Raw genomic sequence first — 7,667 nt, 5'->3', positions numbered from 1 at the left:
GAAAAATATGTCTTCCCTATCTTCCCGTAGTTGGGACAAAGACTGTTTGTCTGTTTGAAGGACTTTAGTTAACTAAACCTTAAGATTTATAACGGGCCCTCGGGCTAGCCGAACATGTACTGCGGAGACGCATCGACATCTGGCAATCATCTTACTCGAAGAATAGGGTCTGCACGTGGCGAGCCACGGGACAGAAACCGTTGGAATGTTTACTGTCGCGTGTCGCCACAAATATTTCTTTTAAGGAGAGCTATAGAATTACTTCATACCTTTGTTAGGCAAAGCGTTCATCCCGTGACCGCGGCTACGTTCGGCGACTGACTGTCGCCTCGAACCCAAGCTCATTATCACAATTCTCGAATAATTACAATCGGGTTGAATAACTACAATTGTTCAATTACAGCTATAGTAGACTCTAGGTTACAATGTTGCGGGATTATCCAAAATTCCAAAGGCTCCGGTGTTCTTTCATCTCCGACACGGCCATCCTGACTATCACACGTCCTCGTGTGTAACTAAAATATCGTATTTCTTACATTAGATTCGATACAACTGACATTATTTGCGATTTAACTAAATGTCCAAGTAAGTCAAGGGTCCAGTGCAATAACAAAGTTTCGTTCGGAGGTTTGACAACAGAAAAATAAAAGAGAATAGGAATTTGTAATGTTATAATTTGTATTCAAAGTGTTAGGTGCGTTCTGTGAGTCGCCAGCCAGACCGTAATGACACAACAGATCATTTTCGATTTCGTACACCGGTGAACCTCAGTTTGTTGGATCATATTGCCACGTTGGGTGCATTACACCCAGAAAGCACGTAAGCCCACTCAACGGGTTACAACAAAAACACATCAACCCTCTCAACGGGTTACAACAAAAACACATCAACCCACTCAACGGGTTACAACAAAAACACATCAACCCACTCAACGGGTTACAACAAAAACACATCAACCCACTCAACGGGTTACAACAAAAACACATCAACCCACTCAACGGGTTACAACAAAAACACATCAACCCACTCAACGGGTTACAACAAAAACACATCAACCCACTCAACGGGTTACAACAAAAGCACATAAAACCACTCGGTGTATTACTATGACCACAACGCAGTGTTAATGATCCTCTGAGGTCAGTGTACTTGCATCGTTATTATCACCGCCGTTGTCATCACCGCAGACGTCTAACTCAGCAGGGACGCAACCTTCTGGCATTTTTCTCAGTCTGTCGTGTCTGTCCTTATATGATCGTTTGCCGTCTAAGGTTTTTAGGGTATATCTATCTCCTTCCAAAATCTCGGCTATTACGAATGGACCCCTGAATTTCGGATCTAACTTCGTCTGGTTTCTTTCCTCGTTTTTACGTAACACGAAATCGCCAAGGTTGAACCTAACTATTTTAGCTTTGTTTTTGTCGAACCTATCCTTATCGTATTTGGCGCAGTGATACATCGAGCATTTTCGACGATCGCATTTGCGTCTAAGTTAGTTTCGCTTAGTAAGGAGTTATCCCGGTGATCGTGGATTCGTTTGAACTCAAACATTGCTAATAGTATTATTTAATTTAATTATTCGTAGATCGTATTATTCATTAGGCTTAGTGTTTGTTAGACTTATTATTAGTTGTACTTATTATTTGTTAAGCTTAGTGATAGACCTGTATATATGTCTAAATAAAATCTCGGCTTTGTGAAACGATGGCTAGTCCACACGAAGAGTCGTCGCGCGCCCAAAATTCGAATCGTGACCCGACATATATATATATATATATATATATATATATATATATATATATACAAGATATATATACAAGAAAGAAGATACAAGAAAGAAGATACAAGAAAGAAGGAATATTATATTAGCGGCATTTTTGTAGCCATTATATAGGGTTTCGATAGCATAATTAATCAGTATCAACTTACCAGTCTTTAACGGAAGGACAAAAAGAAGAGCAGACGACACACAGACCGCAATCATGATCATTTTCAAGTAGAATCTCAAACTGCCGTACATCTTAGAAAACTTCGTTAGTCGTAAGGGATCAAAGGATGATGTCCGCGCTAGGGAAAATAGATGAGAAGCGGCTATTTCAACAACCACCGTGTAGGTACTGCACTAGCCAGAAGTATCTGCGACAGAAATCAGAATACACTCGTTTTCGCATGGTTGGATCAATTTCGCGTGGGACTAACCTGATTGAACCTAACGCGGGATAATTGCTCAACTCACGACTTTAACCAGCCCGCTTGATTCTCTGTAAATGCTTGAAATTGACGCTTGGATTCTTTCCAGATTAACTAGCTTTGCCCCTCCCTCCCTTTATCTATTTTCTTAGATCGACTTAGACTGCCACAATATATTATCTTTCTTCTTTTCTTTCCTTTTCTTTCCTTTTGATCTTTTAAAGCCCTAAATCGCTGGCTATTTTGTATACTATATATTTTGTACACTCAATTACTCTGTAAGTCATAAGTACATATGTTTTACAACGTTATTTGTCATATTTCAGTTAAACCCCAGAAAAGCCAGAAATATATTTTCAGCATGTTTTAACGCGCCCCTGGCAAAGATCTCAAAAACGAGTTGCGGCACAATTTAAAGCGACAAATAGCATCGCGTGTCTCGTTGTGGTAACACACGGTTCGCCAGTTTTTTTTTTTTTTTTTTTTTTTTTTTTTTTTTTTTTTTTTTTTTTTTTTTTTTTTTTTTTTTTTTGATATCGGTGACTGCCATATTCTCTTGAGTTTCCAAATCGTAAAGAATCTTTCCCCAGGGATTGGTCAACTGTGTATGTCCCCATGCGACGTAACTTGCTTAAGGAACACGAGCCGGTGATATGCAGGCAACGTATAATTGATTATCATTCGCTCTGAAACGCTGAAGTAATGACCAGTGCAGTGGTCCAGTGGTCATATTGAATGCCGCTGGATATATCAGCATTTGGCAACCTAACCCAGAGAAGCAGGAAATATGAAGCTACCGAATACCAATTAACTTCGTAGTTGCACGGTTCACATTCCATCATTTCTGAATATGCGAGGACAGTCCTCTTATTGTGCTTTTAATTCTTTTATTTGTTTCATTTTCAGCAAATATACTGGTTTTTTTAAATTAAGCTTCTGTTTATACAGAGTTACAGATTATATTAATTTTATATAGAATATATTTAAGAAAGATATTTAATTTTTTGCTAGTTAAGTATTGATCGATTAAGTTACTGTACCTTTGTTCCGATAAATGCGTGCCATTTCCTCGAATCTAATATCATAGCAAATGCCAATACCTATTTTGCAGCCCTTCACATCGAACGTCGTTAGGGAGTTACCAGGACTGAGTGAATCACTCTCTCGAAAAGTAATCTTATTAGGAATGTCGATGTCGAATAGATGTACCTAATAACATAAAAATGTAGTCGCTAATTCTATTGCTGCAACTTTTGTAATTTAATATCAAAGTTACCAACTCCTAAACTTTAATTATTTTTTATTTAATAACTGACAGCGTTTTTATCACTTTCTTTTATTAAAAAATCTTATCATTTAATAATGTTTAAAAAGGAGAAAAAATAAGTATAATAATATTTTAAGTATTTGAAAAATTTATACAACACAAACACATTACAACAAAAATGGGCGTTTCCCGTATCATAACGTATTTTATAAACCGTAAATTATAGAATTGGTTATAGTATACGTATGTACATATGTATATTCCTAAATTATTCCTAGATAGAGTCACTTTCTTCGCCCCAATATTTTCAAATTCAAAGCCATAAAGGAATATATTACTTACCTTTCGGTGTTTTGCTATCAAAGTTCCATCGGGACCCCAAATAGTACAGGTATTGTACAATTTATCGCCCTCTATTTCAGGCATCGTACCACCAACTACATAGATGTTGTTTTCTTTAGCTGCGTTCGATGAAGCAACGCTCGTTTCACCATCAGGAATACTCTCGGCGTATTTTGGAAAGTACTCTGCGTTACAATATTTCAATTAATGAAATGTCTTTTGTTCCAACCATAAATTAAATTGAAATGTTTGTCAGTTTTTTATTTTTTAAATTATTAAAATAACTAAGTTTTATATTTCGACTTAATTAAATATGCAATTACTTAGCTAATAGTATATATAATAAATTGTTTCTACAGGTTCAAAATGAAAAATGAATATTTAGAAATATTTAATTACGACAATGCTATTTGTGTTAGCATCAGTGGCTTGTTACTCAACGACTTTGCTAGTACTTTTTGAAACATAAAGTTAGTTTTCAATTAACACTTATACTAGAGGCGGAATTATAAATGCAAAATAATTGATAATACTAATTTATAAGTACCTAATTATTAGTATCTTCAAAAATATATTTATACAAAAATCACGATAATCATGAAAATGGGGAAATCCTATATTCTCGAATCAATTCACAATTTATTTTGTATATTAATTAGATTCCGCGCTCATCAGTACGTACTCACTGGCGAGATCGAGAAAATGTATCGGCAATTCCTCGTACGACCAGAGGATCGGAAATATCAAAGGATATTATGGCGCAGCGCGAGTGGAGAAACAGAAACATATGAGCTTAACACCGTAATACTCTTATCATAGAAATAGAAGCAGTCCTCAATTCCCGCCCGCTAACTCCTATCTCCACCGATCCAAATGATCTCCTAGCCCTCACTCCCGGACATTTCCTCATTGGCGATTCATTAATGTGCTTACGTGATCGAGATTTCAGAGACATTCCATCGAACCGACTCTCCAAATGGCAGCATATCCAACAGCTTAAACAACATTTTTGGAACCGCTGGCATAAGGAGTATTTGAACGAGCTAACCAACCGCAATAAATGGAGCAAGGGTGGACACAGCATCCAAAAGGGCACAATCGTCATCCTCAGAGAGGACAACGTTCCCTCCATGCATTGGCCTCTGGGCCGAGTTCATCCAGGCGCCGATGGTGTTGTCACGTAAAATAACAAAATAAAAAGGAATTTGAGGTAAAAAATAAAAAAAAGAAAACTTTATTTTTTTTCTAACATCAATACACTTTACAATCTACTTCCGAACTCTGGGCGTGACTTTTTAAGACTGACTCTTATGATTTTACTTTCGATCGGATCCGATTACTTTCTTTTGTCATCCCTCAACATCCCCACCGTCCATGCATTTGCTAGGCGTCCGCGACCGTTGCCACGTGCTCTTTCTTCTAGAACCTTCGGTGGAAGGACCGTTGGGATGTTGATGGTTCATTAGGCACTTCAGCGATATACATTGTCGCCGAGTGCTTTATCTCTATCGTCAGTCCGTCGGATTTGAAGTATGCCGGTCGTGACAGTGTCATCCGGACAGCTACAGTTCAGACGGCAAAAAGCATTTTGGATCGGGGCGTCAAAAGGCTTGTCCCACTGCCAATTCAACCCGATCTCGAGAAACCCGAACAACTAGCCACCGAGACGAAATAAGATGGGAACTTCAACCACACCTCGCTAGTTTGATCGGTACCCTCTCAACGGGGGGAGAATGTTACGCCATGCGGCTTACCATAGGTCATATTCTTAACTATCGATCGCGGCACTATAATGTCGCAGACGGACCGTCGCGTCTGCCCGGCAAACAAACATTGTAGTGGCAAGCGCATGATTCATTAAGCAGGGCGACTTCCAGAAACGTCGACTCGTGGTCGTTATTTTACCTCGCGTAAAAGAATGTGGCGTGATCCGAACGTAGTGGGGGTCGCCTTCCAGAAAAAACGAAAAAAATCGAAAGGCGTTCAGAACTTTTCGAGAAGTCGAACCGTCAACACAGGTGGTATGTCGCGCATTACTTATCAACCAAAACGCAGTTACATTTTTTTTGTTCCATTTATATCTTTCTAGTTAATAAGTTGTTGAAATAAACATTAATTTATTTGTGTTAATTCTGTGGAATTTCATTGAACTACTGAACTGATCAGTTCGTGGCGTCGATTATTTAATCGTAACGGGAAATTACAACTCTCGTTGACGTGCTATCTCGCGATCGCGTCTCTCCGCGAACGGTCGAAACAAAATGATTCACTAAAAACTGTCCTGAATTCCTAAGAACTTATTTACCGCAAAACTGACAAAGTGTTTATTTAAAAAATGAGGTTGAAGGTAGTCCTTTTCTTTCATTTCATTCATTTTCATTTTCTTTCTTAAGTATGGCTAACACAATATCTAATCAATTAAAATTTTATATTTTCACGTGAAAAGTTTCTTTAGATAATTATTATCAACATGATGACTAACTCTTACGGATTAATACGTGTCTGTAGGGCAATCCGGTGGACTCGATCGGCTTTTTACTTCGAAAGTTGAGTAATCGGTGTCGCTTTCTTACGCATCTTTGAACTGTATAAATGTTTTAAAATTGTTTGATCCAGAATGTACCACACCGGACAATCAAGAAGGCAGGTGCCTTGACTACAGAAAATGTAAACCTCTGCAAGAAATATGGCAGATACAGTACCGTACAGCCACCGATTTTTATAGACGATCAGTGTGCAGATACCAGGGCAATGTTACGATCGTTTGCTGTCCGAACGATCCAAACAAAGAGAAGAGAGAAATTTTAATAAAAACTGTGTATAAGTATAAGGCTTTGCGACCACCATACTGAGGTTTTAGCAACGTCTCTCATACCAGGGTGGTCGATGGTAAACCAGCTGAACTTGGTACGTTTTATGTCTTTCTTTCCGATTAATAATAAGCCATTTACTGCAAAGAATGAACTTTAAAGGCATTAAACAGCACATCAATGTACATTTCAATTAGACTAAATAATAATGCTATGATTTTATCGGTAGTAACTTTACTTATTAACTTGAATTATTTCTTTCTTTTACTTCATGTTAGGAAGAGTATCTTTTTGCTTGAAATAAAAAATTGATATAGGAGTAATAATATGGATAGAGATCAAAAACTGTTAGGGCAGAAATTACACGTTTGAACTTTATAGTTCAGTATAGTTCAAATAGAAATTATATAGAATTATTTAATAATTTGTATTCCACTGGAATAAAAATTTAATTTCTGTCTTTATCAAATCTCTGTTTCAGAGTATTTGTACGTATGTACTTATCGTCTGCTGTATGATCGAATTTCGAATAGGTAATAATCGTTGTTACTCGTTATGTGAGAAAAAATTATGTATATTCACAACTATGACTATTGCATTTTAGGCGCTTGGCCATGAATCGCTGCATTAGGTTTTCGTAATCCCCGAAACCCAGACAAACCACTATGGAAGTGCGGAGGTTCCCTGATATCGGCTAGGCATGTTTTGACCGCAGCACATTGTGCACATATGGATGGAATAGAAAACATACACAATCATAATATTGCCATTCTTAGATTGGTGGAGGAGGTGCCATTTTCGAGTAAGTCCTCAAATATATATATATATATATATATATATGCTATTGAGTATTACTGAAGTATCATATCCTGAAATTTCTTACTGTACACATATATTGTGTCATAAAGCGTGTATAATTCTTTCTCATACTTTTGGTCATTAGTTTCCTGCATTTTCATTTATTTTTTTATTTTTCAGGGTACGTATATCCCATTTGTACGAAAGAGCCCCTACGAAAGAGCAACTTCGTCGGCTATAACCCCCTTGTTGCTGGATCG

The sequence above is a fragment of the Bombus huntii genome, unplaced genomic scaffold (assembly GCF_024542735.1).
Source record: "Bombus huntii isolate Logan2020A unplaced genomic scaffold, iyBomHunt1.1 ctg00000121.1, whole genome shotgun sequence".
In the NCBI taxonomy this organism is placed as follows: Eukaryota; Metazoa; Arthropoda; class Insecta; order Hymenoptera; family Apidae; genus Bombus; species Bombus huntii.
The sequence above is the reverse complement of the archived record's forward strand: the minus strand, read 5'-3'. Positions refer to the sequence as shown.